Source organism: Bos javanicus, chromosome X, assembly GCF_032452875.1.
Source record: "Bos javanicus breed banteng chromosome X, ARS-OSU_banteng_1.0, whole genome shotgun sequence".
In the NCBI taxonomy this organism is placed as follows: Eukaryota; Metazoa; Chordata; class Mammalia; order Artiodactyla; family Bovidae; genus Bos; species Bos javanicus.
Window position 1 is genome coordinate 18,860,577 of NC_083897.1, and position 17,165 is coordinate 18,877,741.

At 45.5% G+C, this 17,165-nt stretch overlaps 2 long non-coding RNA genes across 3 annotated transcripts; one reads left to right on the plus strand and one right to left on the minus strand.

The window, feature by feature from the left end:
* Positions 1-3: 3 nt before the first annotated feature.
* On the minus strand, positions 4-14,858 carry LOC133242310 (uncharacterized). 2 transcript variants are annotated; one of them, XR_009734828.1, is made up of 4 exons: positions 12,373-14,858; positions 11,753-11,838; positions 3,959-4,080; positions 4-192 (listed from the first exon to the last, which is right to left on the minus strand). It is a non-coding gene; the product is annotated as an uncharacterized LOC133242310 (long non-coding RNA). The 2 variants fall into 2 exon arrangements; XR_009734827.1 differs by having other exon boundaries at positions 11,753-14,858.
* Positions 3,061-5,260, plus strand: LOC133242311 (uncharacterized). The gene is made up of 3 exons (XR_009734829.1): positions 3,061-3,347; positions 4,040-4,133; positions 4,479-5,260. It is a non-coding gene; the product is annotated as an uncharacterized LOC133242311 (long non-coding RNA).
* Positions 14,859-17,165: the final 2,307 nt, after the last annotated feature.

Consider the following 17,165-nt stretch of genomic DNA (forward strand, 5'->3'; position numbering starts at 1 on the left):
CGTCGACCTTGCCTTCTGTGCTGACATCCACAGGCCCACCCTGTTCCACGTGGCCATGAGACCTGGCGGGCATGTGCAGGCACAAGGCTCACATGGCCTTGGAGTGAGGCGGCGCAAGTTGGTTGTGCGGCGGCCGAGGCAGGGAGGGCAGAGGGCAGTCATTAAAACCTTGTGCTCATTGAAATCATCCTCCTGGGGAAAAGAAAGCAAGAGTGTCACAGTCTGTCCTGATTGAAGATGTGCCCGCTGGGTGGGTGGGCTCGGGTCTCTGATTATTCATAAAGATTTTATAGGCTGTGGGTGTCCACAACTCATATCTTGCCATCCTGGTCTAGGGGTCCCCCAAAGCTGCAACGTGTCACCTCCTGCCTGAGGGGTTCCTCAGGATGCAGATGTCAAAGAAAGTTCTCTGTTCTCTTATCAGAGCTGGAATTCACCTCTTTATCTCAGTATTATTACCTACTTGTGTTAAAGAATGACTTATCCATTAAGATGTGAGCTACCTGACCAAGGTATGCAAGTCCAAGTCAGCAGGCAGGAGAGAAACATGCTGAGATTTGGATGTGGGGGAGTGGGTCTTCTTCTCATCTGTACTCCTAATACAGGATTGGCAGGTATCAATTAAATAATTAATCAATTGACACATTTTGTGTTTTATAGGAGACCAAGGGATTTTAGGCCTGGGGAAGACTTGAGAGGAGTGTGCATATTTTTTTTTCCATTTATTGAGGGCTTTTTTTAAGGCCAGGTTGTATGTATCTCCCACACAAGCATTGCTGTGAGGATAAATGTGGTGATGAATGGTCATCTATTTCTATGTGGCTGGTAAGTGTCAGGGCTATCCTAACGTTCTGTTGCTTCCTCTAACCTCTGTGCTCCAACTGGTTCTATCTCTGAAAACACTGAGATCATCTTCTGCACCTTCTGAGGGATGCAGAGTTAAGACTGGGTGTGGCAGTTTGTCCCCATCCTTTTCTTCCGTAATCCACCACATAATGGTCTCTGCTCACCCTGCTGGAATAGACTGCTCCAGGAAACCTCCTGACTTCAGAAATTTCCAGGCAGAGACAGACTCTCATCTCCTGTCTACTGCCCCATGCTCCCTGGCCACTGGAGAAAGAGCTATGAGGTTGAGAAGGAGCGAATCACCTTCCTTATCAATAGAGGAAGTAAAATGGGGTAGCTTATCCTTATGGGAATTGCAGAGATTTTGGCCACCATCCAAGACTTCAAAAAGCACTTGTTATTCCCACGGCGCCCAGGCTAATGTGGATCCACAGCTAAAGCAGGCTCTCCATGCTACTAGGTCAGCCTCTTGGCTCTTATCATGTAGCAGATCCTGTGGTGCCCAAAACGTTTAGGGTGAATCGGTATGCTTGCTGTGTGGAGCATGTGGCAAGGAGCATTGTAGCTCAGGCTGCTAGGAGGTAATATCCACTATGATCCAGGAACCCATTTATGGTGCTGTTTCTCCCATTGCCAAGATTTGCAAGCTTCAGAACAGAGGGGCAGAAACAAAGGTGGTGTCTCTCATAAATAAATCTGATCCATCTGCAACACTTGTACTTTGTATCCCTGCAAGTCTGATCTCTGCTGGTTTAGAAGTTCTCGTTCCCTAGAAGAAGCACATCTAGGATGCAACAAAACAATGGTTCCACAAAATGTGAAGTACACTCTTAGTTCCTGGAGCCACTCAAAACAGGTCGTTATGGTGTTCATTCTTTAGAATGAGAACAGGGAGGAATACAAATGAGACTCATCCAGAAACACCCTCACAGATACAACCAGAAATAATGTTTAATTTGGATGCTCCATGACCAGTCAAGTTGGCACATAAAATTAGCCGTCACAGTGTGTAGGGCAACATCATGGACTGCTGCATAACACTGCACACCACGAAGCCTCAAATGATCTTTCCCATGGGAGGGACAGTGCTAGCATTAGATCACTTTCCTAGGAGCACTGTGCACTGTGACCATGCATTCCAGCTAAGGGACACCGTGCCTCTGTGGTCCACACACCATGTAGAGTGTAGATGACTTAAACACTCAAAGTAGTAAAGCCTAGGGGAACTGCGCCTTCTCGTTTGTACAATTCACAAATTGTGAGCAGGTGCAGAAATCTCTCAGCAAGAGGCCTCCTGGAAGGAAGGGGGCTTCCAGTCTCACTTTGGATAACTGTGAAGCTTAGTGACATTTGCAGCAGAGATATGAAATCCTCATATCTTTCTTCCTATAGCAATAGGAGAAATAACTCTTGTGGTTGGGGTGGGAACATGAATTCAGGAAAAAGTTAGGGAAGTGATTTATGCCTGGGCCTTGTAGGAAGGACAAGATTTTCAGAGATAGAAAAGCAGGAAAGGATATGAAATTCCTGAAAATGGTCGTACCAATCCTAGCAAGCTTCTAAGAGTTAGCCTGTTGTCAGTGTTCCCTGGTCTTCCCCAAATGTCTGCAACCTGAACTGACTTGCAAAATATCCAGGTGCAAGCCTTGGGTCCCACACAACATGCACAGCCCAGTACTATCTGACCCCAGGGCTCAGAAACAAGTCCTCTGCATCTCTGCTCTGATACATCTCCATGTCCGTATCTAATATGAAGAACTCACATTTTGCCTGGAAGGAGTAAAACTTGGAAGGCTTCCTGGCTCCTAAGTCACTTCAGTCTTGGCCGACTCTGTGTGACCCCATAGACGGCAGCCTACCAGGCTCCCCCGTCCCTGGGATTCTCCAGGCAAGAACACTGGAGTGGGTTGCCATTTCCTTCTCCAATGCATGAAAGTGAAAAGCGAGAGGGAAGTCGCTCAGTCGTGTCCAACTCTTCACGACCCCATGGACTGCAGCCTACCAGGCTCCTCCGCCCATGGGATTTTCCAGGCAAGAGTACTGGAGTGGGGTGCCATCGCCTTCTCCAAGGCTTCCTGGAGGGGGACCTAGTTGATCTAGGCCCGGGTAAATGGAATGTTCATGCTTTCCAAAGTCTAAGATGACAAGAAACAAAGCATGATGTATGTGCAAAGGCCTAAGAAGTAGAGCTAGGCCTTGAGGGATGGACACGGATATAGAAAGACTTAGGAATACGAGCAGGGATTTCATGACGTCAGCTGGGCCTTGGGAAATGGACAGTTTCCCACCAGTAGACCTAGCTGAGAGGAATGGCCATTGTCCCCGTCAATCATCGCAGGCCCACCAATGACGATGTTGGGAGGCGGGGGCGTGAAAGGCGGAAGAAGCCCTAGCACGTGCCTAAGCTCCTGACTGTCTGGATTGTGCTATGGGGCTTCCGTAGACCGTTTTCCTCGGTTAGGATTTAACATGGCGGCTCCCTTTCCGGAAATGGCAAAAGTGTAAGTTTTACTAACTTTATTCGTATTTGGCTGTCTGCGGTGTGAGTGGAGAGTCGGGTAGATGGTGTGTCCTGACGGACACTTTGACAGACGTGTCTGCGGGCTCCTGGGTGGATGGCGGAGAAGATCTCTCAGGCACTTCCGGGTTTGGTGTTGGGCATTATTGTAACGGCATGCTGAAACTTGAAGAAGATTTTCTTGGTTTAAATGTGGGTCTCGGAGCCTCCTTCCCAGTTATAGTCTTAATGCTTTGTAGTGTTTGCGGCTTAAAGAGAGGGAAGGGCGGGTGCTTTTGGCTGGGTGGGTGGGGGTGCCAGACAGTCTGGTGACTGGCGGCCACCATGGAGCTGATTCTGCTTTCTATTGTAGGGCGTTTGGGGTGGATATATCGTTGCCGGGGATTGGTTCAAATGTTGATCTTGGCCATTTTTGTGACCTTTCTTCACCATTGAGGGTATTTCTGTTATTTTCCACGTGAAACGAGACAGTAAGGCTCTGAGGGACTGCGTGCGGTGTTAGGACAGCTGACGGCCCTTGGCTGCCTTGGTGTTTTGTGGATAAGGGAAAGGGAAGTTTTCCCCAGCCACTCATGTTACGAGCTTGCAAGTTACCTAATTTTCCTGCAGCTGTATTAGGCTGTCCATCTGTAAGCAAGTCTCCTTGTAGATCTGTATAATCACTGTTTCCTTCAGGACCTGTGATGGAAAAATCTAGTACTGGCCAGCCGATGGGCCTGTAATGAGAAGAGAGTGGACCCGGAATTAGCTGTCCAGACCTGCCAGATGAGTAAGTGCAACCTTATGTTATGTGGGGCCACAAATGCTGGGAGGAGGGTAGCATCCATCCCATCAGCTGTAACATTATTTAACATGGTGTTGAAATGTCTTCCCTGAGTCTCTAAGATCGGAACTTCCAACAATGTCAGGATCACTCCCTGAGCGCTGCTCAGACACTGTTTATAATGTCTTTAACTAGTCAATGGCGTCTTTTTCCAGTTCACCGTGAGTGCCATTATTACAGACGTACTGAATTTATTAGAATGTCACATTTCCAAAAAGCCTGATCTTGCCATTTTCACATCAGAGCTCTGATCTGTCTTTTTATCCTTTTGGAAAACACTTGTAATACCAGGCAGAAGCAGGCTGGACTGGATGGGATTGTGAAAAACAAACTTCAGGAATCCAGAGACTGTGGGAGTGCTGTGTTTTTTTTTTTTCAGGTAGGGGAACATGGATTTGAATGTAATTTAAAGCCAGCTCTCTTTAGGAAAGGGGAGAAAGATGAGGCCTGTACACCAAGTGAGTGGCAGAGAATGATAGTCTGCCAGTCTATCCCCTCTATAAGTGGGTGGGCATTTACTTTGCAGGGGTCCTGGAGGTGTAGGCTAACAATTCAAGTAATATGCGGGTCAGGACTTCATTAAATATTTACCTTTCCACAGTTTGTCGGGCTTTTTTTTTTTTTTTTTTTTTTGCTTTGCTTTGCTTTGCAGGTGTTGCTGAGACAATACATCGTGTTTCATTAAAAATAAATTTTATTGTCTGAGTCTGACTCTTTCTTACTGTCATCTTTGAGCCTCAATTTCCACATTTGCAAAATGGGAATCAAACCTTGCTCTCAGGGATATCTCTTGTATGGTTTTTGTAAAGCACTCAGCACACAGGAGGTACGGAGGGAATTAGTACACCATTTCCAGAATATGGGAACAGAACATTGTGGCTTCATTTAGCTCGTCTCCCTACATGTCCAGACCCCCATTTCAACCAAACGTTTGTTTCCTTTCACAGGGCCAGCAAACTTCCTCAGATATTACTGGCCTTCTTGGAAACCAGCCTCATTAATCCTGCTATGATGCCAAGAGGTAGCCCAGCAACTCACACTTTGCCTTGCTCTGAGCAACTTTCTTTTCTGGCCATCTCTAACGCCTTATGCCGAAGCTGATGTGGCTCAGCACCAAGTTCAGGCACCAAGAAGGTGCTTGTTAACTGGCAGTGCCGAAAAGGTCTCTCTTTCATTGTCTGTGTAAAGTTACTTCTTTCCTGGGCAGTGGTTAATTTGTTGAAAATGTGTGGAAGAGTTTTCACAGTTGGGGTGGGGGGAAAGCGCTAAATAGAAATGTGAACTCTTCCAAGGTGCATTCAGAGACACTTCTAACCTCTAGTTTCATAGAAACCTCGGGCTCCTCTGTTGCTCTATTAGCACGGGTTTTATCCAGAAGGAGGCATCACAGAACCTGAATTTCATTCACCAAAGGTTAAAAGAAAATGCACATTTCCTTGTGATTGGAAACTAAAGTGTGTAGTCTTTAGAGGGCATGTTTAAAGACTTTTTGTTTATCCCTGTAATTGGTGAAATTACTTTAAAGCTGTGAAAGATGGGGGTGGTGATAGTTTCCTACTCAGTGAAAACCTGAAGCCTGAGATACTTAGAAAAACCTGTCCTAGGCCCATGTTCCTTCACCAAGTGACATGATGGTGATCAAAACTGGCTTATTTCCTAGTCAAAACAGTTGTGAAACTTAAGAATAACCGTGAGGTCTTCTTGCCCTTCCATACACACTTGTTCCCACTGCCCATCAAAGTCATCTTAGCTGACTTCATTGGAGGCAGGGGTCAAGAAAACCTAAATGGATGGTTTAGTCAGTAAATCTTCTGTGTATGGGCACTTAAAAATAAGTCACAAGGTTGAGGATTCCACAAAGGTGACTCTCAAATTGGTGACAGTCTCACAAATCAGGGCTTTCATGGAAAGAGAAGGTAATCTTTTTCTGAATTTGAGATGGAATCTGGGTTTCTGGTTCCTTTCCAGGAATTCATTCCTAGGCCAGCCATGTCACTTAGGCTCATGAGACAGTACCTCAGTGAATGTCTACTCACTCGTGGGAATGTTAATGTTCCATAAATTCTTGGTGTGAGGTATTCCTTTGGATACACACCACAAGTGGGACTGCTGGACTAGACGGTCGTTCTGTTTTTAACTTTTTGAGGGAGTTTCATACTGTTTTCCATAGTAGCTGTACCAATTTAGTCTTGAACTAAATGAGTTTCGTGAGCGGTTCTCAGCCACTTTTGATTGTCGGTTCTTTTCAGGAGAAGTACTGGAGAGATTAGGGGCTCAAAGGGGAAAGCACGCCCCTGATCAGGAAAGATGGAATGACTGACTACATACGGACCTTCGTTGGGGTTCCTAAAGCCTAGAGGTGGGGAAGGGGCCGGGAAGAGTGACCCTCTATAGAGCTGCTCTCAGAGCACAAGGAGAAAGCTGGACAGGAGGACATAGGCCCTCAGTGTGAAAGGTGCATTGGACTTTCTGTGGTCAAAAGTGTCTGCTACCTATTTCTCAGTCCCTGGTACTGCCTGGGATCATTGTAGCATGGGGACTGAAGATAATAGTGCACATCGCTGAGTGTGACATGAGAGTGGATTACTTTGTGGCACAGGTGAGACTTTGATGATGAAGGCTTTACCCTATGTTACAGCATTCCTCAGAATTTTGGAGTTCACTGTTAGGGATGTTCTTGTGTTCCTGCTACAGTCTATGCACTGCCTTAGGCTGTCAAAAGCATCTGGGGAAAGGTGAGCTTTCCCCTCCTATACTGTGGCCTAGAGCAGTAGTCTGAGAGAGTCTCCCGGGAGGTGCCCACTGATGGTGACTACACTTGGTTGAGTAGACCACTCAACTCTTCTGTTGGCACTACCTGTGGCCATAAAGAGGCACATGAAAGTGAGCTGCTGTTGCTGGTGTGTTCTAGTGATCTAGCAGCCAGACACTTCTTCCTTCAACACTCACACACCTCAGGTGCCTTGGTAAACTCCTAAAGGAGGTGCATATTGGCAACGGCAGCATGTGGGGTGTGGGAAATGTTGAGTCAGGGGCAGAAGTTGGCGGTAGCCTGATGTCAGAATTCTGTGCCTTTGTGCAGAGCGAGGGCACATTGGGATTCCCGAGGAGTCCCAACTCTGTAGGAATGTGGTTGGAACTTTCCACGTTCACTTTCTGCACTCTTCCACTGAGCACACTCTGCACATTGGTTGGAAGAAAGAGGTCCGATGGGTCTTGTCAATGAACTGTCCATGAATCCGGGGCCATTTGCTTCTTTCTGCGCATATGCCGATGAGCCTGGATGTCCAGGAACCTCCCGAGTCAGGTGCCCCAGCTGGAGCATGAAGCCCTTGTATTCCTCTTGCTGGAGAGGGCTACACCCTCAGGCTGTGGCTCTCTCTCCCCCCGTGTGTCTGCTACAAAGCCTTTCTAGCAGAAAGGCTGGCTGCTGGTGGCTTCTCTTCCATTTGGGTCTTCCTGTTGATGGGGGTGACATTGTCTCAAGGGGCCTTCTCTGCATTCTGAAGGAAGAAAGTGGTGTTGGTACAACAGTGGAGGGACAGTTCAGCATTGTTTGTGGTGGTGTGCTACTGGAGTCGGGGAGAGGAAAGGGGAGCTCAACGTGGGGAGGGAAAAGGTCCCATGGTTCCCCCATTTCAGGCTTTTGCTTTCTCTTGATTAGGGAAATTTGGGCCCAGCAGGGCTATGAGGAGGAGGCTCTGAGAGTATAAGGAAAGACTGACAGTGGGGAGGACAACGGTCTCTGGTGTGACGACTGTGGTGGGCATTGTGGGTTCAGGGCTCTTTTCCTGTCTCCTTTCTCCATTCTTGTGGCCTTCCTTTGGGTTAGCACAGCTGAGGGACAGAAGATAATAATGGACCCTGATGGGTATACTATAAGAAAATATGGCTTTCTTGTAAACTAGGACATTTACTATGGGAACAGGATTATTGTCCATTTTCCCAAGTGAATTGTGATTTTGTCTGCAAGTGAAGGCTTGGCTGTCTCTTCCTTGTTCTGTGTGGCCTAGACCCGTGGAAAACAGCTGTTGTGGAAGGGGAGCTCTCTGTCCTGCTGTACTGTTGCACAGTATGTAATCTAAGGGAGTTCTGAGAAGGAACTGCTGTTGCTTACACTATTGATTGTTTTTCTGCAGCGATATTTTCTGCCCTTTTCCTGTAGCTTTATGGGCTCTTGGTCACTGCTTTTGCTGTCAGGTCCCTGACGGAACACTCTTGGTTTCTCAGATTACCAAGAGGCTTATTTAACTTACAGAAAAGAGTTGCATACATTGCAGAGAGTCAGAGATGGCAACCCATTTCCTGGAGAATCCCAGGGACAGAGGAGCCTGGTGGGCTGCTGTCTACGGGGTTGCACAGAGTCAGACACGACTGAAGTGATTTAGTAGCAGCAGAGTCAGACAAAGAACTGACCCGTATTCCACCGTTTTTTAGGAAAGGCAAGAAAGAATGTCTTGTCCCTTTTCAGCATGAGCAGTTTAATTTTCCTTATTTTAGTTTCCCTTACAATGTGCTCCCCGTGAGATACCCCTGGGTATCTTCACCCTCCCTCCAAGTGCTGATTCCAAAGTCCTGGCCATAGTCAGACCTGTGCAGAGAACTTCCTCAAGAGGAACTTGTGGAAAGAGCTCCTGAAGGACAAGTAAAAAGTATGAGCGACTGCTTATCCTCTAGGAGCTTTTTACCCATACATATGTCCTCAGGGGGAATTCTCTGTGATCAATAGGATCACTCAGGATGAGGATTAAAACCACAAACCTTGTTTAGAGATGGTTTAAATCGCTCTGCTGATGTCAGCAGTCTGCTTGCAAGTGGAGCTGAACTTCATCTCTCACCATCCCTTTCTCGAGGGCTCTGAAGGAGCAGAGATTTGATCTCCAATTGGCAGAGGGCCGATTTCTGTGTCTTGTGGTGCACAGGACCTGCTCGAATATTTGGTAGGAGGCAAGGACTCAGATCCTGCAGAGTTTTAGTTATGGAATTGTAGTGTGCAGCTCTGTCCAAAAGAGTGGACAGAATGAGCAAAATAGGTGCATTCCTGTACAATATGAATGGTCTCTTCAACCGTCTGGACTTGAATTTGCCCTCCCAGTCGACTATGCTGACTCCAGCACACACACAAAATGGGTTACTGAGCGTCGCCAGCCAGGCCACCTCACAGTTTAGATTTGGGTTGGCTTTCTGAGCTTCCTTCGCCTCTCCTTATTCATGTGCAAGCCTACTGTCCTACTTCTCATCAGCTTTGGAAAGGAACAGCAGTGGGATCACTTCAGTGAATCCTAAGGAGATTCACTGGTTTACTCAGCCTCTCCCAATCAGTCAGACAGAGCACCTTCCAGAATGCTGAAAGGCCTGTTGTAGATTTTCCTCTAGTAGATTGTCAGAGTACTGAGCTACAGGATATAGGATATAGTTAAAGCTAGGAACCAAGCACCTGGGCATCTCCTCCGGACCCCAGAACTGATGTGTACTGGAAAGGCTAAGAGGGTAGGTCTTATTCCGTCATGTTTTTATTACCAGATAACAATAAATTACGAAGGTGGAATGAAACTTCAGAGTGGATGGGTGTGTTTATGATATAGATTATGGAGATGCTTTATGGATGTAAACTATCTCCAGACTCATTAGATTGTATACCTTAAATGTGTACTATATTTTTGTATGTCAGTCATTCCTCATACCTCAATGAAGCGGGTTAAAAACATAATAAAAAAGACTCTTCCATGATCACAAATGAATGCCCACCCCCAAGTGTTTTTAGACTTTAGAACTGAGAGGGAAGACTGTTTCTCCTTGGGGAAATGGGTAATGCCATTTACAGCTTCTGTATTCTGGTTTTGCCTTGGTTTTTCTATGGATACATAGTATTTGCATTAGTGGTGTATAAGGTTAACCTTTAGTCCATAGGGTTTTGAATTTCATAGAATCACAGCAGTTCTGCAGAAGTCGTCAACTTCATGTGGAGGACTTCGGCTCAAGGAGTGACCCTGTGACATCAGCGAGTGGTCATTTGACCAGAAATTGACTTTGGGTATTGTGCCTTTGGGAATGGCTTGGACTTTGGGTTGTTTTCATTTTCTGTAATATATGCTTTTGTGCTTACTCAAGAAATCTTTAAAAATTGTGTACCCATGGGGGCATGTCAACATGTGTGTGCGCTGTATTTGTATTCCACAGGGTGGAAGGCCCTGTCTCAGGCTCATTGGTCTCTCTAGCAGGCCTCTTTTTCTCTCAAACCTTCCCACAGCCTTCTATTTTCTGTGTCACTGAGTTTCCTGGCGAAGCTACTTGGTTTGGTATACTTTTCATCTTATCCTATTTGAGCCAGTAATACTTTTGCTATAGTTTGGGACTAGACCCACAAGAATGAGTGAGAGCCTGCAAAGGTTCACTAGTAACCTTTACTGAAGAGAATGTAAAAAGACATACTGTTGGGACTTCCCCAGCAGTCCAGTGGTTAAGACTCCGTGCTTCGAATATAGAGGGGAGGGGTTCAATCCCTGGTGGGCGAACTAAGATCCCACATGCTGCATTGCATGGCCAAAAAAAAAAAAAAAAGAGAGAGAAAGACATACTGCTGAGTTTCCCTGAGCTAGCCTCATTTCTGTGTCTTTAAAATGTATTTGTTGCTTAAGTTTCTTGTATTTTGTTAAATACTTGTGTTCTGCCAATAAAATCCATTTGCTTCAGAAGATCTCACTTGTATGTGTTTCTTACTCACAATGAACACCAGCATGATCAAGGAAGCTGCGGCTCTCTCATGGGCATTGTCACCTGAACCAGGGCGGAGCATTAAGCTCTGAAGGCTGATGTGTTAAGAACAGGAGTGGGTGGCAAAGGGATGGGGTCTCCAGGCCATGCTAAAAGTTCCCCTCTTTGTTAAGCTCGCCCCTTTGTTCAGGGAAGTATTCCCCTTAATGTTAGTCAGTCATTCATGTCCGACTCTGTTCGACCGCATGGACTGTAGCCCGCCAGGCTCCTCTGTCCATGGGATTTTCCAGGCAAGAATACTGGAGTGGGTTGCCATTCCCTTCCCCAGGGGATCTGCCTGACCCAGGGATCGAACCCTGCTCTCCTGCATTACAGGCAGATTCTTTATCATCCAAGCCACCTGGGAAGCCCAATCCCCTAAAGGTAGCAGGTGATCTAACACCTCCCTATGAGAAGTGATACTTTTAGCCACTTCATGAAGGCCATGAATGCATATTTGGGGATCGTGGAGAAATCTTCGGATATTCCCAAGGGCAAGGAGAGGTAGGGTGACCAGCATGGTTTCAGAGAAGATTAGTTGAGAAGTCGGTAGGACCAAACTAGAAGCAGCAAGCACACAATTAATTCCTGCTGAAGCCTGCATTAGAATCTCGGTCCCTTGTGCCTGAGACATCTTTTATTATGCCACACCATTAGGTCTTATAAAGATTTTGTAATAGCAGAATTAAATTAGCTAAGTGGGTAGAGTTTTTTGGCATTGTTTATTCTTTAAACATATGGATACACTTTCCAGTTCTAACTGGAATTAGAAATGCAATTAACTAAAATTGCAGGTCTTACGTATAACTTACCAAGTTTAAACATTTCAGCAGGGACTTCCCCGGTGGTCCAGTGGCTGAGACTCCATGCTTCCAATGCAGGGGGCCCATGTTCGATCCTTGGCTCGGAAAATAGATTCCACATGCCACAAATAAGCCCCAGCGCAGCCAAATTAATAAATATGAAAAAAAAAACAAAACATTTTCCCAGCAAATAGCCCTACTGTGGTCAGTTACACCCCCCCCCCCCCATCCCCACAGGAAAGGAGAGTAAGACTGGCAGTGTGTTCTGCCTGTAGTTCTTCAGGGTGGCTGGGTGTCATAAAGATCTTGGGCTGAAGGTGGCAGCAATTCTGTTCTTGCCGTTCAGTCTAGAGGGCCTCAAGCTTCAGTGTCTCATTTCCTGCCCGAGAGGTTCATCAGGATGCAAAGCTCAGATCACTTCTCTTTTTCTCTAATTGCAGCTGGAACTTTGTATCCCTTAATTATCCTCTCCTGCTACAGAACGAGTGTCACAAAGACTGTAAGCCATCTCCCATTGGCCCTATTTCAGGTCAGTGGGTATGATTTTACCTGAGGCATTTGCATTTAGACTGCCAAACACCATGAAATCCCACTACCATTCTGATCTTAATTGACACACCAAGCCTCACCTGCGGTTTCCATGGAGGCGGGCCCAGGGCCGGGGTGGGCAGGGCTGAGAGCCCTACTGGCGCCTGCGCAGGCCCTGCCCTCAAGAGCAGATGGTTGCAAGTGCGCAGGCGCAATGTGGAGGCGGAGCTAGGACTGAAGGGGCGGGAGAAGAGGGCTGCGGATGGGCGGGGCTAATGGCCATAAGGAGGCGGGATCAGAAACGAGGGGCAGGGCCTAGGTTTCCCCAGGCGGGCAGTGGGTGAAGGGCAGGGGCCAGGGCCCAGGACTCTGCATCTTACAGGATCGGGGCGAGGCCCTCTGCACTTGGAGCAGAGGAGTCAGCCAGGTGCCCACCCTCCCTGCTGAGCCCGCCACTCACTTGGCCTTCTGAGTTCCTTGGCTTGCATGAGGTTCTGTGAACACATTTCCCTGCTTATTCATGCATCTCTCAGACAGATTATTGGCACCTACGCTGCAGATGTTGCCTGCATCATTAATGGGAAAGCCCCAAACACTAGCCAGCATAATCCAGAGCTGCATGTTCAAAGAGTGCACCGTGACCAGGGAATGTAAGCAAGGTTGAATGCTAAGAAATCTCTTAATTTTCTATATTAAAAGACTGAAAGAAAATAATCATCTGGTCATCTGCATCAGCTTTGAAAAGATAAAAATGAAGGGGTATCTGATGTTACCAGAGGCATTTGCTTTTAGTCTATTACCAATACCAGAAAATCAAATTAACACTCAGATCATTAAGTTACTTTCTCTGACATCATCATCACATATATGCACATAATTCACTGTTTACTTAGGGCAATGGCACTCCAATTTCTTTCACAAATCATGTGTTTTTATGAGACAGTGCTACAGGTCAGCCTCCCTGGATACCCACAATAGCTCAACCCGAAGGGGATGTGACTCTTGTTCCAAATGAAAATATGTAATTAACTCACCTGTTTGGAGTTTGGATTTTAGTTGAACTCTTACTTAATATATTGCATATATATAGGAACATTTAAGGGAATCTTAGTTTTTCGGATTTTATAAGTTTACTTTTAAAAAAAAATAGGTTTGGTATTCATGAAGGTTTTCCTCACTGACTGCTTTATTGCCCCTCCCAACTCTGTTCTTCCTCTTGTCTTCTTCCCCTTTGTAAATGAAAGTTCTTTTCTTCATATTGCTTAGGCCAAGCACCTTGGCATCCTCCTTGACTCCTCTGTTTCTTTCATGTCCCACACTAACTCCATCAGCAAATCCTCAGCTCTGCCTTCAACATATAAGCAAAGGGCTGCACATCCAGGAACAGGAGGAATTGCTGTGGCCTTTTTTTCAGTCAATTTACCACAGTCTGTATGTGGAAATATGAGCCAATACCTAGAAGCAGACTCCCACAAGCAGAATATGGACTCATAAAAAGACATGAGCCAATATATAGAAACAAAGTCAGTATGGAAGGCATGTGCTTACTCAAGGTGTATGAATCCCTTCTAATCCCCTAGGGTGGACACAATCAAAAATGGGTGTAAAGGAAACATCTGCGGAATTGCAAGGGGTTAGAATTTCAGCTCAGTGTGCTCTCTCCATATCCTAAGAGGAGTAGAAAATAAATGGAATCTCCTTTCTACCTCCAGGAGGGTAGAGGAGAAAATAAGCATATAGCCCACAACTTGAATGTTGTGCAAAGTTGAGATGCAGGATTAGAGTTTGAGACCACTGTTTGGGATCAGTACAACTTTGTGACTGAAGGAAGGAATTTTCACAATTGAGGTATTGGGAAATCATTCTGGCTTATATGTGATTTAGCTTGAACTTTATGCTAACTAGAACAGCCTGTCTTATGACCTGTTTATCATGCAGTGTACATCTGCTTTAGCCCTTAAGAAAAGAATTCATTATCCAGAAGTAAAGTATGTCCACTTTGAAGGTAGGGATAAATGCTACCCTCTCCTATGATGCTTATGCTAGTATTCCTTTAAAGATAAGTTTTTCTTCCCAGATACCAAGGTCCTACTGATTCTCTCTTGTACGTGCTAATCTATCCCTTTTGAAATCTTGAAGGAATGTACCCCTGCATGTTGCTGTTTGATGGTTCTTTGTTCTGAAAAGATACAAAGCTGTGATGAAAACCATGCTTCTCCAGCACAGCTTCTGAGAGTTACTGATAAGTTTTTCCCTAGGCTATAGTCCTTAGTTTGGTTCAAAGAAAACTCTTCTCTATTTCTATTCCTGTTACAGATCGTTTATTGATTATTTGTGTTGACATGATGATAAATAAGGCATGGCTTGACACCATCTGAGTTAGAAGTGGTAACGTGATATGGACTAGCGTTCTGAGCAGGTTCTGAATATTGGTTTTTGTTTTGGTCCCAGTATTCGTAGAAAGGACAACTTCCCCGCCCCCACCCAAAAGGACTGGTCATCATGGTAATACTTTGTTCTTTGGCAACCTCTTTCAAAGGAGGCACTAAGAACACTTTGAAAATACACCTCTGTGAGGTTATGTACAAGACCTTCTAGAAATAACACCCCCCAAAGATGTCCTTTTCATTATAGGGGACTGGAATGCCAAAGTAGGAAGTCAAGAAACACCTGGAGTAACAGGCAAATTTGGCCTTGGAGTACAGAATGAAGCAGGACAAAGGCTAATAGAGTTCTGCCAAGAAAACGCACTGGTCATAGCAAACACCCTCTTCCAAGAACACAAGAGATGACTATACACATGGAGTTCACTGGATGGTCAACCCTGAAATCAGATTGATTGTATTCTTTGCAGCCAAGATGGAGAAGATCTATACAGTCAGCAGAAACAAGACCGGGAGCTGACTGTGGCTCAGATCATGAACTCCTTATTGCCAAATTCAGACTGAAATTGAAGAAAGTGGGGAAAACCACTAGACCATTCAGGTATGACCTAAATCAAATCACTTATGACTATACAGTGGAAGTGAGAAATAGATTTAAGGGACTAGATCTGATAGACAGAGTGCCTGATGAACTGTGGACGGAGGTTTGTGACATTGTACAGGAGACAGGAATCAAGACTATCCCCAAGAAAAAGAAATACAAAAAAGCAAAATGGCTTTCTGGGGAGGCCTTACAAATAGCTGTGAAAATAAGAGTAGTGAAAAGCAAAGGAGAAAAGGAAAGATATACCCATTTGAATGCAGAGTTTCAAAGAATAGCAAGGAGAGATAAGAAAGCCTTCCTTAGCAATCAATGCAAAGAAATAGAGGAAAACAATAGAGTGTGAAAGACTAAAGATCTCTTCAATAAAATTAGAGATACCGAGGGACAATTCCATGTAAAGATGGGCTCAATAAAGGACAGAAATGGTATGGACCTAAGAGGAGCAGAAGATATTAAGAAGAGGTGGCAAGAATACACAGAAGAACTGTACAAAAAGATCTTCACGACCCAGATAATCATGATGGTATGATCACTCACACTCACCTAGAGCCAGACATCCTGGAATGTGAAGTCAAGTGGGCCTCAGGAAGCATCCCTATGAACAAAGCTAGTGGAGGTGATGGGATTCCAGTTGAGCTATATCAAATCCTAATAGATGATGCTGTGAAAGTGCTGCACTCAATATGCCAGCAAATTTGGAAAACTCAGCAGTGGCCACGGGACTGGAAAAGGTCAGTTTTCATTCCAATCCCAAAGAAAGGCAATGCCAAAGAATGCTCAGACTACCACACAATTGCACTCATCTCACACGCTAGCAAAGTAATGCTCAAAATTCTCCAAGCCAGGCTTCAGCAATACATGAACCATGAACTTCCAAATGTACAAGCTGGTTTTAGAAAAGGCAGAGGAACCAGAGATCAAATTGTCAACATCTTTTGAATCATTGAAAAAGCAAGAAAGTCCCAGGAAAACATTTATTTCTGCTTTGTTGACTATGCCAAAGCCTTTGACTCTGTGGATCACAATAAACTGTGGAAAATTCTGAAGGAGATGGGAATACCAGACCACCTGACCTGCCTCTTGAGAAACCTGTATGCAGGTCAGGAAGCAACAGTTAGAACTGGACATGGAACAACAGACTGGTTCCACATAGGAAAAGGAGTGCATCAAGGCTGTATATTGTCACCTGCTTATTTAACTTATATGCAGAGTACACCATGAGAAACGCTGGGCTGGAGAAAGCACAAGCTGGAAACAAGATTGACGGGAGAAATATCAATAACGTCAGATATGCAGATGATACCACCCTTATGGCAGAAAGCGAAGAACTAAAGAGCCTCTTGCTGAAAGTGAAAGAGGAGAGTGAAGAAGTTGGCTTAAAGCTCAGCGTTTAGAAAACTGAGATGATGGCATCCGGTCCCATCACTTCATGGCAAGCAGATGGGGAAACATTGGAAGCAGTGGGTGACTTTGTATTTCTGGGCTCCAAAATCTCTGCAGATGGTGATTGGAGCCATGAAATTAAAAGACACTTACTCCTTGGAAGGAAAGTTATGACCAACTTCAGTTCAGTTCAGTTCAGTTCAGTTCAGTCGCTCAGTCGTATTCGACTCTTTGCGACCCCATGAATCGCAGCACGCCAGGCCTCCCTGTCCATCACCAACTCCCAGAGTTCACTGAGACTCACGTCCATCGAGTCAGTGATGCCATCCAGCCATCTCATCCTCTGTCGTCCTCTTCTCCTCCTGCCCCCAATCCCTCCCAGTTTCTGAGTCTTTTCTAATGAGTCAACTCTTCGCATGAGGTGGCCAAAGTACTGGAGTTTCAGCTTTATCATCGTTCCTTCCAAAGAAATCCCAGGGCTGATCTCCTTCACAATGCACTGGTTGGATCTCCTTGCAGTCCA